This window comes from Panthera tigris, chromosome D3 (genome assembly GCF_018350195.1).
Source record: "Panthera tigris isolate Pti1 chromosome D3, P.tigris_Pti1_mat1.1, whole genome shotgun sequence".
Lineage (NCBI taxonomy): Eukaryota > Metazoa > Chordata > Mammalia > Carnivora > Felidae > Panthera > Panthera tigris.
In genome coordinates this window covers 27,763,331-27,783,641 of record NC_056671.1, presented here as the reverse complement: position 1 = coordinate 27,783,641, position 20,311 = coordinate 27,763,331, and the positions used below count along the sequence as shown (strand labels likewise).

Sequence of the window (20,311 nt, the reverse complement as noted above, 5' to 3'; positions counted from 1 at the left end):
GGACCCCAAGAGGGACGGCAGCCTAGCTAGGGACCCCCTTCCAAGGGCTCAAGGCGGCCCGTGCTGGTCCCTGACTATAAATGGGGACTTGGAAAATTTTCTGAGCTACACCTCCAATGAGTGAAGCCCATGCAGGACGCGATCCAGTCTGTGAACCACCCACGCCTCCTTTTGCTGGTCGACCCTTAAGCGCCACGTTAGCCAGCCGCTTGGGAGGATGGCGGGAAGGACGCTGCTCCCCGGCCCCCCAACCCTCCCGGGATTTCGGTCCGATCTCTGGGATCGCTCCCCATGGGCTCGGGAGGCCACTGGAAGGATCCTGCCCTTGTTTGTGGCCACTCTCTGGGCTTTGCCTCCGCACTTATTCCTAGCGCTTTTCAAGTTGAGCTCTGGGAGAAAACGATATAAAAGGGGCCGCCAGGTGGCGTAGTACCACCCTCGCTGACCGCACCAGGACGGATTTGGGTCACGAAGCAGGAGGGCGCATCCCCCCGCCTCGTGGGCCTGGCCTGGCCTTGTCGCGGTCCGTCAGGGTGAGATGACGGAGGACTGGGAGGCCCAGGAGAGCCTTTCGCAGGCCTCCTCGCATCCGCCGTCCTGTCCAGGCCACAGCTCCGGAGAAGGGACTTGGAATATGTGGGGGCGTTCCGAAGGCCGCGTTCCACACAGACAGGCACCTGGAATGAAGGGCCCCTACCTAGACTTAACCCATGGGGCTCAAGCTGGTCTCCACTTCCAGAGCGGGACTCGGAAAAGCTGATGGGAAAGTCCAGCAACCGATACCCACGCAGGGCCGATTCCAGGCCCGGACACACACCTTCCCGGGCCATCTGTGCGGGAATAGCAGGTCCGTGTCTCTGGAGTGGAACTCGGGAAATCTTGGAGGCACCTCCGATCACCGGACCCCACGAAGGAATTGAGCCCAGCCAGAGCCCCGTTCTGTCCCTCACAGACGGCTCGTGCCGGCCTACCATTTTGAATGGGGGCTTGGAAAACAATTTCAGGAGGCGCTGCTGACAGCTGGGACACACGCGGGCTGATGTCTGACCCTGCGATGTGCAAGCCTGTCCTCCCATTATGACCCAGTCCCACCTCGGGCGGGAGTGGGAAAAAACGGATAGCACAAAGACCCGATGGCGGAGCCACGTGTGTGAAAGTGCCTGGGCGCCGAACACTTTTTTCCCGTTACACCATAGCGACTTTGGTTGGTTCCCGCGTGTGAAGGGGCACCCTCAGGTTGTGGTCCACACCTGGCAGGACAGCGACGGTCACTCCTCAAAACGCTGTCTGTTTATTTTCCAGCAAATGGATAGGCGTCAATGCTCCGACTCCCAGTGGGACCCGGAAGATTGCCGCAGGTGCCACAGGCCTCCTGGAGTTCTGCCTGGCGCACAGAGGCCAAACACCACACTTGCAGATTTCGCCTGAAGGCCGGTGGAAAAGTATGTAAAAGTGGCCACCAGATGGCGCCATAGAACAGTTATTAGCCTTCGAGGGGACGACACAGTCTAGGCGCTGGAGAGGGTGCACCTTGGCAGTCTAATAGGGTAATTTCCTCCCAGCCCACCTCGCAAGGCATCTGTCCTCCTGGGGGTGGGAAGTAGGCGTCCAGGGCGTCCCGGGGCCTCCTCCTGAGAGCTGCTGGCCGGCAAGGCACGACACTGCTGCGCACTGGGTTCTTGGAACATTTCCCTGAGAGGCTGGCGGCCAGGGTGCGCTGCGTGGGCTTCCCCAGAGCAGCCCAGGCGGTTCTGGTCTCCAGGGAGACTTGGTCAGTTCTGAGGGGGCTCAGCGGGACAAGGACTGGGAAACTGAAACCGTGAAAGTACCCCAAGAGAACATGGATGAATCATTGTTATTTACAATTTTGGAGTGGGGAAGTTCTTTCTAAAGCATAACACAAAGCCCAGAAGCCATTAGGCAAATGATCAATAAACTTGACCTCACAACGTTTATACAAAATGGATCTTTGCACAAAGCCCAAACAAAGTCAAATGGCAACAAACAGGTTTGGGGAACATTTGTGCAAACACATGTAGAATATGATATTGATTTCAACATTACTTAATATAGCAGGAAATTGAGGGGAAATAATTGCTGTTAAGAAGGACCAGCTTAAATAAATTCTAGTACATCAATGCCATGATGTACTAGATGTATTTTACTTTATTTTGATTTTTGCTTTTTAATTGAGATAGATCCGGGGGCCCCTTGTTGGCTCAGTTGGTTAAGCATTTGACTCTTGATCTTAGCTCAGGTCATGAGCTCAGGTTGGTGGGGAGCCCTGTGCACTATCAGTGTAGAGCCTGCTTGGGATACTCTCTCTCTCCCTCTCTCTCTGCCCTGCCCTGATTCTCACTCTCTCAAAATAAATAAATAAACTTAAAATAAATGAGGTAGATCTACAGGTACTGACATGGAAAGAGGTTGATGATGAGCTGATAATGAAAATAGAAAGTTTCAGAGCTTCTCTTGGAAAAAAAAATGCACATTAAATAAATACCCCCATGTAAAGGCAATGGAACTGGAATAGCTAAAGCAATTTAGGATAAAATCTCCCCTATTTTAACAGTTATTACATAGCTAGTAAATTATGTGTGGTACTGGCGGAGGGATAGGCATGTTGATCAATGGCAATGAATAGAAACCCAAACAAATATGCTGAACTAAGTTTTGGCAAACATGCCCAAGTAATTAATGGGATGAAAGATGGTGTCTCCATCAAATGGAAGTAGGGCAAGTGGACATCAGGGCAAAATTAAACTATACTAAAAGCCTAAAACTCACACCCCATACAATCGTTAACTCTAAATGGATCACACACTTATTTGTAGAATGTAAAACATTAGGAAAAAAAGTCTATGAGAAAAGTCGGGGGTCTAGGGTTGGCAAAGAGATTTTAGACTTGACACCAAAAGTGTGATCCATAAAAAGAAATGGATGAACTGAAATTTATTAAAATTAACAACCTAGGCTCTGTGAAAGACCATTTTAAGAAGATGAAACAACAAAATACATCCTGAAAGGAAGTATTTACAAACCACACACTCAGCCAAGGCCAGGTGTCTGAAGCTACAAAACTCTCTAAATGCAGTGGTGAAAAACAAATGGTCTGATTACAAAATCTGCAAAAGACATGAAGAGGCATGTCATTGAATTTTAAATCCACCAATTCCATGTACACAGGAGCTTGACCTCTCAGATAACCTATCACTAAAGGCCTGTAGTCAAATTAAATAATCATCTTGCGATTAAAAATTTCTTGAACAACAATTGTTGGTGAGGATGTGGAGAAAAAGTAACCCTCTTGCATTGTTGGTGGGAATGCAAACTGGTGCAGCCACCGTGGAGAACAGTATGGAGGATCATCAGAAAGGTGAGAATAGAAATACCCTACAATCCAGTAATCGTGCCACTGGATATTTACCCAAAGAACACAAAAACACTAATTCGAAGGCATACACGGACCCTTGTGTTTATAGCAGCATTATTTACAGTAGCCAAATTATGGCCCAAGTGTCCATCGATACAAGAATGGATAAAGATGTAGTATATGTATACAATGGAATATTATTCAGTCATAGAAAACTGTGGGCTTAGAAGCTTAAAAATTCCCTGGGCTTGCACCAGTGGGTTAACAAGGCATAAAGAATTATAAAACCATAGGATTTGAGTGGAAGTTCTTTGTCACTGCATTTCTTGTGTGATTGTTAGGGAAAACTTCTATTCCTGCTCCTGAGATAATAATGACCATATTAAGAGGAAAACAAATGAACAAACAAAGGAAGGTAGATCCTATTTCCCCTGGAGCTGAAGCTTTACAGCACTCTACGATCAGTAGATTTGGTGGGAGCATGGGTTTTGTGCTAGTCTATGGCTGCGGCTTGCTGTGCTGATTCTCAGGTGGACTTGTCCTAGTGATGATGCATTTGCAGGGCACAGGGGTGTGAGACTTGGTGTAAATGGCTCCAGCCTCCACTCCATGGTGCTGTTTTGCTCACTGAAGTCTGCCAGTGCTGATGGGAGGGAGGGGAAAGGAGACATTAGCCATTCATATAGAAATCCTCTCTGGCAAAGTCACTTCCCATTGAGATAAAATTCACACACAAGTCACACTAGATGGTGTGCAATTCTGCTTTTTAGTGTATTCACAAAATAGTGCCAAGTTACCACAATAAATTCTAGATGCTTTACATCATGTCCCCAATGAAATTCCATACTCATTAGCAGACAATCTTCATTTCCCCTAATCCCTAAGTCCCCAGCTAATTTATCTTCTATTTCTACTGATATGTTTATTATGAACATTTAATATAAATGGAATAATTCCATGTATGACCTTTGTTGTCTGGCTTCTTCACTTGGTATGATGTTTTCAAAGTCAACCCATGCTGTAGCATAGATCAGCACTTCATTTCTTCTATTATTGCTGAACAATCTTTCATTGTATAGATACAAGACAGTTTATTCATTCCTCAGTTGATGGATGTTTGTTGTTACTACTTGGGGGTTATTATGAATAATGCTGCTGTGAACATTTATATATAAGTTTTTGTGTGGATATGTCTTTCATTTGTTTTGGCTGTAAAATTAGGAGTGGAATTGCTGGGTAATAAGGTAAGTCCTTGTGTCACTATTTGAATAGCTGCAAGACTGTTTTCCAGAGTGACTACCACTTTCCATTCTTGCCAGCCATGTGTGAGGCTTCAAATTTCTCTGTCATTTCACTGGCAATCACCTATCTGTCTTTATGGCTATAGCTATCTTGTGTCTATGAAAGGATATACTGTGGTTTTGATTTGTAGTTTTTTAAAAATTTTTAAAAAATGTTTTATTTATTTTTGAGACAGAGAGAGACAGAGCATGAGCAGGGGAGGGGCAGAGAGAGAGGGAGACACAGAATCCAAAGCAAGCTCCAGGCTCTGAGCTGTCAGCACAGAGCCCAATGCGAGGCTTGAACTCACAAACCACGAGATCATGACCTGAGCTGAAGTCAGACGCTTAACCGACTGAGCCACAAAGGCGCCCCTTGATTTGTAGCTTTTTGATGGCTAGTGATGTTGGACACCTTTTCATGTGCTTAATGGTCATCTGAAAAGCCTCTTTAGAGAATATTCTTTTGAAATCATTTGTCCATTTTAAAATTGAGTTCTTTGTCTTTTTATAACTGAGTTGTAATATATGCTAACTATGTTTCTCATTATATATATGAAATGCAAAATTTTCTCTATAATGTGGGTTGTCTTTTTACTTTTTTTATTTTACTTTTGAGAGAGAGACAGAGTGTGAGCTGGGGAGAGGCAGAGAGAGTGGGAGACACAGAATCCGAAGTAGGCTCCAGGTTCTGGGCTGTCAGCCCAGAGCCCGATGCAGGGCTTGAACTCAGGAACCATGAGATCATGGCCTGAGCCGAAGTCGGACACTTAACCAACTGAGCCACCCAGGCACCCTGTCTTTTTATTTTCTTAATGGTGTCCTTTGAGTCACTAAAATTTTACATTTTAGTGAGGTCTAATTTATACATATTGGAGTCTTACTAGTTGGAAGTTATTTAAACATTATAACACATAAACCACAATTTCTTTATCCATTCATCAGTTGAAGGACATTTAGGCTCTTTCCATAATTTAGCTATTGAGAGTGCTGCTATAAACATTGGGGTACAAGTGCCCCTATGCATCAGCACTCCTGTATCCCTTGGGTAAATTCCTAGCAGTGTTATTCCTGGGTCATAGGGTAGATCTATCTTTAATTTTTTGAGGAACCTCCACACTGTTTTCCAGAGTGGCTGCACCTGTTTGCATTCCCACCAACAGTGCAAGAGGATTCCCATTTCCCCACACCCTCTCCAGCACCTATAGTCTCCGGATGTGTTCACTTTAGCCATTCTGACTGTTGTGAGGTGGTATCTCAGTGTGGTTTTGATTTGTATTTCCCTGATGAGGAGTGATGTTGAGCATCTTTTCATGTGTCTGTTGGCCATCTGGATGTCTTCTTTGGAAAAGTGTCTATTCATGTCTTCTGCCCATTTCTTCACTGGATTATTTGTTTTTCGGGTGTGGAGTTTGGTGAGCTCTTTATAGATTTTGGAAACTAGCCCTTTGTCTGATATGTCATTTGCAAATATCTTTTCCATTACGTTGGTTGCCTTTTAGTTTTGTTGATTGTTTCCTTTGCAGTGTAGAAGATTTCATCTTGATGAGGTCCCAATAGTTCATTTTTGCTTTTAATTCCCTTGCCTTTGGAGATGTGTCAAGTAAGAAATTGCTGTGGCTGAGTTCAGAGTGGTTTTTTCCTGCTTTCTCTTCTAGGGTTTTGATGGTTTCCTTTCTCACATTCAGGTCCTTTATCCGTTTTGAGTTTATTTTTGTGAATGGTGTAAGACAGTTCTCTAGTTTCATTCTTCTGCATGTTGCTGTCCAGTTCTCCCAGCACCATTTGTTAAAGAGACTGTCTTTTTTCCATTGGATATTCTTTCCTGCTTTGTCAAAGATGAGTTGGCCATACATTTGTGGGTCCAATTCTGGAGTCTATTCTATTCCATTCATCTATGTGTCTGTTTTCGTGCCAATACCATGCTGTCTTGATGATGACAGCTTTGTAGTAGAGGCTAAAGTCTGGGATTGTGATGCCTCCCACTTTGGTTTTCTTCTTCAATATTACTTTGGTTATTCGGGGTCTTTTGTGGTTCCATACAAATTTTAGGATTGCTTGTTCTAGCTTGGAGAAGAATGCTGGTGCAATTTTGATTGGAATTGCATTGAATATGTAGATTGCTTTGGGTAGTATTGACATTTTAACAATTTTATTCTTCCAATCCATGAGCATGGAATGTTTTTCCATTTCTTTGTATCATCTTCAATTTCCTTCATAAGCTTTCTATAGTTTTCAGCATACAGATCTTTGACATCTTTGGTTAGGTTTATTCCTATGTATTTTATGATTCTTGGTGCAATTGTGAATGAGATCAGTTTCTTTCTTTGTCTTTCTGTTGCTTCATTATTAGTGTATAACAATGCAACTGATTTCTGTACATTAATTCTGTGTCCTGCGACTTTGCTGAATTCATGTATCAGTTCTAGCAGACTTTTGGTGGAGTCTATTGGGTTTTCCATGTATAATATCATGTCATCTGCAAGAAGTGAAAGCTTGACTTCATCTTTGCCAATTTTGATGTCTTTGATTTCCTATTGTTGTCTGATTGCTGATGCTAGCACTTCCAGCACTATGTTAAACAACAGAGGTGAGAGTGGACATCCCTGTGGTGTTCCTGATCTCAGGGGGAAAGCTCTCAGTTTTTCCCCATTGAGGATGATATTAGCTGTGGGCTTTTCATAAATGGCTTTTATGAGTTTAAGTACGTTCCTTCTGTCCCGACTTTCTCGAGGGTTTTTATTAAGAAAAGATGCTGAATTGTGTCAAATAATTTTTCTGCGTCAATTGACAGGATCATATGGTTCGTACCTTTTCTTTTATTAATGTGATGTATCCCATTGATTGATTTGCGAATGTTGAACCAGCCCTGCAGCCCAGGAATGAATCCCACTTTATCATGGTGAATAATTATTTTTATAGGCTGTTGAATTCGATATGCTAGTATCTTGTTGAGAATTTTTGCATCCATATTCATCAGGGATATTGGCCTGTAGTTCTCTTTGTCTGCTGCGTCTCTGTCTGGTTTGGGAATCAAAGTGATGCTGGCTTCATAGAATGAGTCTGGAAGCTTTCCTTCCCTTTCTATATTTTGGGACAGCTTGAGAAGAATAGGTATTTTCTCTGCTTTAAATGTCTGGTAGAATTCCCCAGGGAAGCCATCTGGTCCTGGACTCTTATTTGTTGGGAGATTTTTGATAACTGATTCAATTTCTTCGCTGGTTATGGGTCTGTTCAAGTTTTCTATTTCTTCCTGTTTGAGTTTTGGAAGTGTGTGGGTGCTTAGGAGTTTGTCCATTTCTTCCAGGTTGTCCCATTTGTGGGCATATAATTTTTCATAGTATTCTCTGATGATTGCTTGTATTTCTGAGGGAATGGTTGTAATACTGCCATTTTCATACATGATTTTATCTATTTGGGTCATCTCCCTTTTCTTTTTGAGACGCATGGCTACAGGTTTATCAATTTTGTTTATTTTTTTAAAAAACCACATCTCGGTTTCCTTGATCTGCTCTACAGGTTTTTTTAGATTCTATATTGTTTATTTCTGCTCTGATCTTTATTATTTCTCTTCTTCTGCTGGGTTTGGGGGTGTCTTTGCTGTTCTGCTTCTATTTCCTTTAGGTGTGATGTTAGATTTTGTATTTGGGATTTTTCTTGTTTCTTGAGATAGGCCTGGATTGCAATATATTTTCCTCTCAGTACTGCCTTCGCTGCATCCCAAAGTGTTTGGATTGTTGTATTTTCATTCTCATTTGTTTCTGTATATTTTTAAATTTCTTCTCTAATTGCCTGGTTGACCCATTCATTCTTCAACGTTTATTTATTTTTGGGACAGAGAGAGACAGAGCATGAACGGGGGAGGGACAGAGAGAGAGGGAGACACAGAATCGGAAACAGGCTCCAGGCTCTGAGCCATCAGCCCAGAGCCTGACGCGGGGCTCGAACTCATGGACCGCGAGATCGTGACCTGGCTAAAGTCGGACGCTTAACCGACTGCGCCACCCAGGCGCCCCGACCCATTCATTCTTTACTAGGGTGTTCTTTAACCTCCATGCTTTTGGAGGTTTTCCAGACTTTTTCCTGTGGTGGATTTTAAGCTTCATAGCATTGTGGTCTGAAAGTGTGCATGGTATGATCCCAATTCTTGTACACTTTTGAAGGGCTGTTTTGTGACCCAGTATGTGATCTATCTTGGGGAATGTTCCATGTGCACTCGAGAATAAAGTATATTCTGTTGCTTTGGGATGCAGAGTTCTAAATATATCTGTCAAGTCCATCTGATCCAATGTATCATTCAGAGCCCTTGTTTCTTTATTGATCCTGTGTCTAGATGATCTATCCATTACTGTCAGTGGAATATTAAAGTCCCCTGCAATTACCACATTCTTATCAATAAAGTTACTTATGTTTGTGGTTAATTGTTGTTTATATTTGGGGGCTCCCGTATTCGGTGCATAGATACTTATAATTGTTAGCTCTTCCTGATGGATAGACCCTGTAATTATTATATAATGCCCTTCTTCATCTCTTGTTACAGCCTTTAATTTGAAGTCTAGTTTGTCTGATATAAGTATGGCTACTCCAGCTTTCTTTTGATTTCCAGTAGCATGATAGATAGTTCTCCATCCCCTCACTTTCAATCTGAAGGTGTCCTCAGGTCTAAAATGAGTCTCTTGTAGACAGCAAATAGATGGGTCTCATTTTTTTATCCATTCTGATACCCTATGTCTTTTGGTTGGAGCATCTAGTCCACTTACATTCAGTGTTATTATTGAAAGAGATGGGTTTAGAGTCATTGTGATGTCTGTAGGTTTCATGCTTGTAGTGATGTGTCTGGTACTTTGTGGTCCTTGCAACATTTCACTCACAGAATCCCCCTTAGGATCTCTTGTAGAGCTGGTTTAGTGGTGATGAATTCCTTCAGTTTTTGTTTGTTTGGGAAGACCTTTATCTCTCCTTCTATTCTGAATGACAGACTTGCTGGGTAAAGGATTCTTGGCTGCATATTTTTTCTGTTCATCACATTGAAGATTTCCTGCCACTCCTTTCTGGCCTGCCAAATTTCAGTAGATAGGTCTACTACTATTCTTATGTGTGTACTTTTGTAAGTTAGAGCCTGTTTATCCCTAGCTGCTTTCAGAAATTTCTCTTTATCCTTGTATTTTGCCAGTTTCACTATGATATGTCATGCAGAAGACTGATTCAAGTTACATCTGAAGGGAGTTCTCTGTGCTTCTTGGATTTCAATGCCTTTTTCCTTCTCCAGATCAGGGAAGTTCTCAGCTATGATTTGTTCAAGTACACCTTCAGCCCCTTTCTCTCTCTTCTTCTTCTTCTGGAATTCCTATGATACAGATATTGTTCCGTTTGATTGCATCCCTTAGTTCTCTAATTCTCCCCTCGTACTCCTGGATTTTTTTCTCTCTCTTTTTCTCAGCTTCCTCTTTTTCCATAGTTTTATCTTCTAATTCACCATTCTCTCCTCTGCCTCTTCAGTCTGTGCAATGGCCGCCTCCATTTTATTTTGCACCTCATTCATAGCATTTTTATTTCATCATTACTATTTCTTAGTCCTTTGATCTCTGTAGCAATAGATTCTCTGCTGTCCTCTATGCTTTTTTCAAGCCCAGCGATTAATTCTATGACTATTATTCAAAATTCTTGTTCCATTATATTGCCTAAATCATTTTTGATCCATTTGTTAGCTGTCACTACTTCCTGGAGTTTCTTTTGAGGAGAATTCTTCCGTTTCATCATTTTGGGTAGTCCCTGAGGTAGCTCCAAACTGCAAGGCACTTCCCCTGTGCTGTCGGGAGTAACTTGTGTTGGTGGGCGGGGCCACAGTTAGACCTGATGTCTTCCCCCAGCTCACCGCTGGGGCCACAGTCAGACTGTTGTGTACCTTAGTTTCCCCTCTCCCAGGGGCAGGACTCACTGTGGAGTAGTGTGGGCTACTTGTCTGGGCTACTTGCACACTGCCAGGCTTGTGGTGCTGCTTTGATGGGATCTGGCCAAGGGCATATTAGCTGGGGTGGATCCGCAAGGTGCACAGGGGTGGGAGGGGCAGGCTTAGGTCACTTAGCCCTCGGTCTTCCCCTGCTCGAGGGGCCCTGCAGCACCTGGAGGGAGGCAGGCCTGTCGGAAGGATGGATCCTCAGAAGCACAGCCTTGGGCATTTGCGCAGTGCAAGTTCGGTGACGGGAACTGGTTCCCTTTGGAATTTCGGCTGGGGGATGGGAGAGGGAAATAGCACTTGCCAGTGCCTTTGTTTCCCCGCTGAGCTGAGCTCTGTCATCCGGGGCTCAACAGCTCTCCCTCCTGGCATCCTCTTGCCCTCCCCACTCTCCAAGAGCAGAGCTGTTCACCTTTAACATTCCAGATGTTAAGTCCTGCTGGCTGTCAGAACTCATGGAGTCTGGCCCCTCCACCTTTGCAAGCCAGACTCTGGGGGCTGTGCCTTGCCAGGCGAGCTGCCCCTCCCCCACCCCAGCTCCCTCCCACCAGTCTGTGTAGCACGCACCACCTCTCCACCCTTCCTACCCTCTTCCGTGGGCCTCTTGTTTACGAAGAGACCATTCTGCTAGTCTTCTGGTGGTTTTCTGGGTTATTTAGGCAGATGTGGGTGGAATCTAAGTGATCAGCAGGATGAGGTGTGCCCAGCATCCTCCTACGCCGCCATCTTCCCAGGTCTCTCATTTGGTGGAGTCTTTTGGGTTTTCACATAGAGTATCATGTTGTCTGCGAAGAGTGAAAGTTTGACTTCTTCCTTGCCAATGTGTAAGCCTTTTATTTCTTTCTGTTGTCTCACTGCTGTCATTGAACAACAGTGGTGTAATCATTTTTTTTGTTTGTTTGGTATTTAAGATGATTTTTCCCAGAAGACCAGTTCAGGGTACCCTTGCCATTGCCAAGCGTCAAAGTCTTTGGTTATGTTTGATTAGAATCTCTTGGGAATAGAGCATGAGAGATTTTGGTTTGGGTTGTTGGCATTGACCTAATATTGAGGCCATTTCATGAGACACACTCTGTCACGCACACTCGAACTGGACACAAAGTGCTTCCTTGTGAGTCCGGTGCTGGGGAGCTGGGACCCTCTCCCTTTGCCCTTCAGGTCACAGAGCAACACCTGCATGGGACACCCTCAGGTTTACCCCTGGGTGAAAGGGCACTTCTGGGGTGGGCATCACAGATAATGTTCACTCTCAGCTTCCTGCAAGTTGTCCCGGGACCTTTGGCAGAATTGAGGTGGGAGGCAACCCCTGGATCACATTTCTCTCCTCCTCTCCTCACCCAAATCCCAGTCCCAGGACCAGAATGAATCCTGCACTTGCCTCCAGGTGACAGAGGCCTGTGTGCAGGTGCCCTGAGACCCTCCCTGGTTGGGGGAATTCTAGAAGCCTGTGTGAAGGCTGCTGGGCCGGATGCACACACTGGCTCTTGCAGCCCCACTGAGATGACTCCTGGGACTGACCAGGCCCAGGACAGGTGCTCCCTGAAGTGGGGCCAGGGTCTCTGCCCTTGCAAGTACCTGCTGCTCCAGCCACACAGTGATGGACTTGCTCCCAACACCACGGTCATGGTCCACCCTGTGACCTTCCTTCAGGCCTGCCTGGGGCTTCACCCCAGTCCTTTCAGTTTTGGGCTAAATGCAGGCAGGCACTGATGTTTATGTGGCCACACCTGCTTTAGAAATTCCATCATCCCATTTTCAGACTATAGGAAATTTAGACTGTAGGAAATTGGACAAGTTACTTTACCTCTACTCTCATGTTTATCCCCACAATGGGCTTGGAAACTTAGGAGCTGTTATGAAGAATAAGTGTGTCTCAAGTACCTAAGATCCCTCAGGCACAGGACAGTCACTTGATATGCTGAGTTAGTGGTCACTCTGACAGGGCCCAGAGCAACCCCAGGCCCATGGCAGGTGCTCTTGTGTTGGCTGGATTGGTTAATTGATCAACTAATTGATTGATTAGGGAAGGTGGCAGTAAACCCATGATTGTTTCTCCACTGTTCCCTTATTACAGGACAATCTGGCTGTAGGAGGTGACAAGGAGAAGGGAAATGAGAAATAAATGAGTAGGAGAAAGAAGAAGAAGGAAGACAGGGAGGAAGTGGAAGGAGGTGGGAGGCAAGGAATGCCACGCATAAAAGTCATGGGGACAGTGACTGCTTCCTGGAGGAACAGGGTGATAGGCATTGCTCCCTGGTCCCAGGTATGGAGTCTGAGACCTGAGAAGGGCCCAAAGATCCTAGAAAACCTCCCCATCACAGAGAAGAAGGGATCATGGCCCCAGGAGGGGCAGGGGGAGGGGGAAGGGGACTGCAGTGCTGAGGACAGAATTGAGGTCTGGGGTCAGCAAACTAATCCCAGGAGCACCAGCTCAAGTTCTCACCTCACCCTGACTGTCCCCTTTCCTTACCCAAGGACAACCCATCCCCATTCCTGTCCTTGTACACAAGGAAGACGTCTCTGGTGATTTGGAAGATTCTGATACATAGATCAACAATAGGTAGGTACTTTTTTTTCCTATTTCATCTGTTTTACCCTCACTCTTTCTTCTTGTTCAGCTCCTTTATGTAGCTTTGACTAATTTCCTCTTTCCCACATTTTGTGACTCTCATCCTGAAGGACCGGTCCCATCTAGGCACTTGATGTCCTTGGATCTTCAAATCTATACCCTCTGCCTTCAGCCGTGCTCAACAACTTCCCTAGCATTTCCCTGGTTTCTGACCCCCTCCCCCACATCCACACCAAAGGTTGAATACACCACTGGGCCATAGCCAGACCATATGTAAAAATAGGTTTCTGACCCACAACTAATTCAGGAACCGACCCATTATCTTGTTTTCTGCTGAGGAAGCAGGTCTACTATATATAAGTCAGACTTGTAGGAAATCTGGCTGCTGTATCTAGCAACTTGCTCAGGACTCTACACCACAACCTTGTAACAATTGGCCCCAAATGGCCATATTTATAACAGAGACATTCCTGAATTTTGGTCCCCATTTCCAACAGAGGGCCAACGAACCAGAGAAAAGACAAATATGCACCCCTAAGAATCACATAGGATACCTCGCTTCTTGACAGCTCACTATAGGCTCCCCATGCTAATAGCCTCCCATTAGCGCATAGCTAAAGCCTTCGCTTTGCCCCACTCAAATGAATTCCCAGTCTCCTCCATGATGTTGAGTCTCTGCCAAAACACAAGTAATGGTGGCTGACTCCCTTGTTCTAGTAAGCTCTGACAAATATTCTTTGCTTGTGCTCATTTTGTTGGCCTTTGTTTATTGGGCAGTTCATCACAGAGGCCCCACTGAGACCCAGTCTGAGCTGCCTGTTGCTGCAAGACCCCAACCTTCAAGCAAGTGTGGTGCCCACAGAAGCCCCTTGTGCCTTGCTGCTTGCAGCTTGTCGAGTCCCTGATGCCATGGTGAGTGAACACTGCATCTGAAATTTGCTCTGTTGGAGTGAGTTTCTAGGCTATTGACACTCATTCTGGTGCCTGGGTCTTATTCTTGGTTCCTGTTTGTTTGGTTTCCTTGGTGGAATCTGGCCCCTGTTGTCCCCTTATGCTGTCTTTTGTGTCACTATTTTGTGCTGTGCTGTGTAAAAGTGTTGTGCGTTATAAGAAGAATCTGAGCATAGAGCCACAAACAGGCCCTTGTGAGTCTAGACCCTTTGAGCCAGCCTCACAGAACCGTGACTTTGATGATCTCACCGGACTGGTATCAACCCGGATGAACTGTGCTGAAAGTCACCAATCAAGCCAGCTGAGGTTCTCTCACCACCTTGATTGTTGTGTCCTGAGAGTATTCCCTCTGGTTTCCCACAGGCTGGGGAGTACAGATTGTTGGGTCTGTGTTCAGGCAGTTGGCCAACTGTCACTTTGGGGGCCCAAGGCATGAGGTCCACAAATGTTCTATTTCTAACAAATGTCACCAGCTCTCTTGGGATCCTCTAAACCTAAACTCTTTCCCCTGCCAGAAAAAAAAAATTACTGCTTTTCACATATACTTCATTACAATCTTTTAAAAAAATGATTATTTAGTTTTGAAAGCGATGGTCAGTTGGGGGGGGGTGCAGGGAGGAACGGGGCAGAGAGAGAGAATCCCAAGTAGGCTCTGTGCTGTCATCGCAGAACCTGATGTGGTGCTTGAACTCACTTACTGTGAGATCATGATCTGAGCCCAAATCCAGAGTTGGACGCTTAACTGACTGAGCCACCCAGGCACTCCTCATTATAATCTTAATTCTTGTTCCCCACGACTTCACAGATGATGATTTGGATCTCCACGGCCAACTCTGGACTAGCTGATTTGAACAAAATCATTCATTTGAGAAGCATCTTAGAAAAAGGAAGGACCCTAATTGGCAATACGTTTTGGTTGCTATGTTGAGACCTCCAAGGGAAATTCTGAATCAAAAACGGTCTCACTGAAAGATTGTTTGGACAAAGCTAATGAACAATTTGACACACCTAAACAAGAATAAAGTAGAAAAACCTCTTTAGTAAATCCTCCCCTCCTCATGCCCCAGTTGTATCCCTGTATCTGCTTCTCCTCTTATGCATCTGGTCTCTCTCCTGCACCTGCTCCCTGTCCCTCCCCTTCTATAGATCCCTCACTTTGCCCTCCAAATTCACCTAAAACACCAAAGTGCCCCTGGCCTCTAAAGATCTGTCCCTCCCATAGCGAGGTGTGAAGGCAACAGCACACCGTGTAAATCTTAAAACTGAACTTATGTAAGAGCTTATACTTCAAGATGTTTCTAACCCAAAGAGGACCAGAAAATATTCATGGAAGCATTTAAAATTCTTTTAGGTGCATATATGACCCAGGATTAACGGACATATATCAACCGATACACATATTGGTTGGGCTCTCAAATGATAAATCTTGAACGGAAAAAGCTGATTGGACTGACCTAGAAAGACACCTACAAGACCCCCTTTTCTACCGTAAACTAAAGGGTCAAAAAAGGGGTGGTGATGGTTATAAAAAAGCCAAATACCAAATGCCAATTCAGGTATTTTTAGGAAATATTTTTCATTCTCATTCGTGAGTTTAAAAAGGTGCTGTTGTAACAGTAACCCTTTCATCTCATTCTGTCAGTGGAGTTACACCTGAAATTGGAGACCTAACTTTAAAACATAAATTAAAAGGGAAAAGAACCCCTTTAGCTGAACGACAGTGACCTGGGAGAACATTTGGAAAGGGCTTTACAACAAAAACAAGACAAGGAGAAGTGGTGGCCATGCGGGTGACACAGCTAGGTGGCCCACTCCCTAAACCAACTACCTATGGAGAAGGACATTTGTAGATATTGTCAACAGATTCAGCACTGGGAATTAGATGGTCCCTTGTGCTGAAAGGAAACCAAGACCCAAGAAACATCCCTCCAATGAGATAAGTGAGGGTGTTCCAAGGAAAAGAAGGTTTCACAATCTTGCTACATGCTTAAGCATGCAAGACTTAAATATAAATAGACAGGATCGTCTTCATCAATACCTAGCAGATAAGGGTGCTACTATTTGGATGTTAAATGCTGCCATTGCTGCTTATCCTCTTCCTTGGAGTAAACATGCTATGCATGTGATTGGCCTCAAATAACCCAAAGATTTTCCTTGTCTCCCCACCCTTAACCACAACCTGAGACCCCTTAGCTGAAAAAATTAACCTCCGCTTCTCTAGGATTCCACCCAGGCAGATTTAATAGGGAGAGACTGCACGTGGAATTGTAATTTCTTGACAATTTCTTGAGATCCTACACGTCTGTGTATAATCAAGTTGTATCTGCTCTGGATGTACCTTTGCCTCTTCCATGATATGTAAGGCATACCCTAGATAAGGATATTGTTGCTGTACCTGACACTCCATGTGCTAAAAATCCCATTGACATAGGCACAACAATTGGATCAGAACCTATAAAAGTTTAGGTAGAGCCTACCAAACCACTACTTGAACTTCCCCAATATCCCTTCAAGCCAGAAAAAAAAAATCAAACTTGCAGCTTAAAGCCTTTTATCTGAAAGTCCTCCTACACCCTCTACTAGTGTTTGTAATATCCCTGTTATGCCAGTAAAGACACCAAATGAATGAGGATACTGATTTGTTCATGATCTCAGGGTCATCAACAAAATTGTTATTTCTTGCTTCCCTGGAGTACCTAACCCAAATGCCATCCTGTTGTCAATTCTTCAAAGCTACTTGCTTCAGCATCATGGATCTTTGCTCTGCCTTTTTCAATGTCTCCCTAGACCAGGCGAGTCAATACTTTTTGCTCTCTCCTGGAAAGAACAGTAGCATAGTGGAGGGCCATGGCCCAGGAACTTCGATGCCCCATGTACTTTTCCCATGTGCTCCACCAACACTTAAAAAAAACCCTAAGTTTCCCTTGTAATTCAGTTCTCATACAATATGTAAATGATCTCCCACTTTGTCGAGAGAACAAAAAAATCCTATAAAAAGGCTTCCATTTACTTGCTCTCAACCTTAGCAAGAGAGAAATAATTGAGTTTCCAAAGAAATTACATTTTTGCCAGACACAGTTCATTATTTCAGACATAACCTATTTAAAGAGGGGGAAACACTTCCATCCTTCCATTAAGATTAGCAAAAACTCTCAGAAACCTGTGAGATCCCTTGGTGTAAATACACACAAGCAGTTATGGCTACCCAGTCACTTCCCTTGGGAACACAGTGGATAACCCACTATACCTTAGTAGCTGGAAGACCCATGTATCTGCAAATTTCACCACCCAGACAAGACTGCCCTACTGCATACAGACAAGGCAAAAGATTGCAAAGAACTGTTGTACTAATACCCAAGTTTTTCACCAACAACTTAAGGCTGCCTTCCTTCAACATCTTCCTAGAAGCTTCTTCATGATCTTCAACTGGAGATTTTTCTGTGGGAACAGACATCAGAGCAAAACTGCTCTTACACGGCATTGGAATGGGCCCTATCAGGTACTGTTTAAATTAAATAAAGCAGTGAAACTCCTGGGATTCACCCTTGGCATCATATTTCACCGTGTGTGTGTGTATCTGTGTGTGTGTGTGTGTGTGTGTGTGTAATTATATATGCATATATATTTGTATATTCAGAATTAGAAAGCTATTCAAACTGGGAGGCCTCAAACAGGTTTCTTGGAGATCTTCTGTAAGCAGACAGCTGACCCAAGGTTTTCAGAACAGACAAATGGGGACGCCCAGATGACTTAGTTTTGTAAGTGTCCGAGTCTTGTTTTCAGCTCAGGTGATGATCTCACAGGTCTGTGGGTTTGAACCCTACATCAGGTTCTGTGCTGACAGTGCAGAGCCTCCTTGGAATTATCTTTGTTCCTTTCTCTCTGTCCCTCCCATGATCTCTCTCTCTCTCAAAATAAATAAATAAACGTAAAATATTTTTTAAAATCAGGTGACGGATTTTAATGGTCCGCAAATGGTGACGGATAGTGAGCAGCTTCCACCCAAGATGTTGGGCAAAACCTCCCATCTAATTCTTTTTCTGTTTTGCATCTGCTTAGTTAAAACAATTCTGCTCATTTTCCAGAAATTCTTTGTTGACATCCACCCATCATTACCCCTTTACTCCTTTTCTCTTTCTCGTTTTTAAAAGATTTTCTTTTTTCGGGGTGCCTGGGTGGCTCAGTCGGCTAAGCGTCCGACTTCGGCTCAGGTCATGACCTTGCGGTCCGTGAGTTCAAGCCCCGAGTCTGGCTCTGTGCTGACAGCTCAGAGCCTGGAGCCTGTTTCAAATTCTGTGTCTCCCTCTCTCTCTGACCCTCCCCCATTCATGCTCTGTCTCTCTCTGTGGGCCCCCAGCCCATTTTTAAAAAAAAAAAAAAAAAAAAGATTTTCTTTTTAAGTAATATCTCCACCCAACCTGGGGCTCGAACTTGCAACCTGAGATCAAGAGTCATGTGTTCTACTGACTGAGTCAGTCAGGCGCCCCTCCTTTTTTCTTACTATAATCCTTATGCTAGTTATAAACATTGTTGGCCAGAAGAGACCCAAACAGTTGCCATTACCCTCAGTCTTCCTGAATGCTGGATATGCCATCTATCATCAGACCCCATGGTAAATACTTCTGGGAAATTTGGGTTTCATCAAATGAAATGAATCACCAAGGCTTTAAATTCCAGTTCATATATGAGCTCCAAAATGAGGCCACATTTCATTTCTCATATTTTTTAATATTTCAGTTTTTCAATATTTCAATTTTCATTATTATATGTGCACTACTGGAGGAATTAGTTCTTATGAAAAACATTAGGACAATGCTCCCTTTGGTGGAAATTGCATAGAAGTCTATAGGGGCACCTGGGTGGTTCAGTCAGTTAAGGGTCCAAGTCTTGATCTCAGCTCAGACCTTGATCTCAGGGTTGTGAGTTTAAGCCCCATGCTGGGTTCCATGATGGGGGTGAAGTCTACTTAAAAACAAACAAAAAAACACATACCTGTAAGAAACCTACCTCTAAAGGGCATCTGAGTGGTTGAGTCGGTAAAGTGTCAACTTTGGCTCAGGTCATGATCTCATGGTTTGTGAGTTCAAACCCTGTGTCAGGATCATTGCTGACAGCGTGAAGCCTGCTTCAGATCCTCTGTCCCCCTGTATCTCTGCACTCCCCCACTCTCACGTGCTCTCTTTCCTCAAAAATAAATAAACATTAAAAAAAGAAACCTATCTTGAATTTTGGCAAAATTTAGATAAAAAAATCTATGCCCTGTTTGGAATACACAGCAGTCTCAACCAATTGGCATGAGTAGTAATGGAGAGTTACGTTGCCCTAGATTTCTTGTTGGTTAGTCATGGTGGCATCTGTGCCATTGCTAACACTTTTTGTGCTTGGACCAATAAAGTCAGGTAGGCAAAATAGGGTATAAAGTGCTTGAGAAAAAAGCTGTTTGGATTCAAGGCTGACCCTCGGGGCTTATGGGATTTGTTCTCTTGGCCTGGATTAGGCAATTGGAGTTCCTGGTTTTGAAGCACCTAACATGGAGTATTAATTGTTCTAGTTTTTTTGTTTGTTTGTTTCATAGAGGTTATGATTTTGTCCCTAACATGGACTGTTATTTGTTCTTGCTTGTTTGTTTCTTTGTTTCATAGCAGTCATGTTGCTGGTCCATTGCATTCTATCTGGAGTCTTAAATGCATTTATGTAAAATGATCTCGAATCAGGTGGCTGCTGTGATGAGAACAAACTGGTCATGAAGGTCATCCTCCAAGACAGTTAACTATGAAGATGGTTGACAGTGTCCAGCAGCAAAGTATGGGATCTCAGGTTTTCTCTGAATGGGCCAACCTCTCAAAAGTGAGATCATAACCAAAATGGGGGACTGAGAATGGAAGATACAAAAGAACAGTGGCCTGGCCATATATAAAAATAGGACTCTGATATGAGGTCTGCAGCAACCAGCCCAGGAAATCAACCCATTTTCTTCAGTTTTGGCATATTACCTAGAAGTCAGACGTGTAGGTGTCAGACCGCTCTCTCGAGCAAACAGCCCCGGAAGCTAAATAATAACCTCTGTATTGAATTGACTGGGCCAAATGGCCAAGACTTGATTTGCCACTGCGAGTATCCCTGAATTTTGTCCTCACTTGCAACTTAAGACCAGCAGATAAAACCACAGATGCACCCCTAAC

General features: G+C 44.1%; 1 long non-coding RNA gene across 2 annotated transcripts; it reads left to right on the top strand.

Annotated features, from left to right (window-relative positions):
* The first annotated feature begins 1,092 nt into the window (after window positions 1-1,092).
* Window positions 1,093-15,174, top strand: LOC107180500. 2 transcript variants are annotated; one of them, XR_006210105.1, is made up of 6 exons: window positions 1,093-1,204; window positions 1,303-1,442; window positions 12,684-12,872; window positions 13,085-13,169; window positions 13,956-14,090; window positions 14,935-15,174. It is a non-coding gene; the product is annotated as an uncharacterized LOC107180500 (long non-coding RNA). The 2 variants fall into 2 exon arrangements; XR_006210104.1 differs by lacking the exon at window positions 12,684-12,872 and having other exon boundaries at window positions 1,094-1,204.
* Window positions 15,175-20,311: the final 5,137 nt, after the last annotated feature.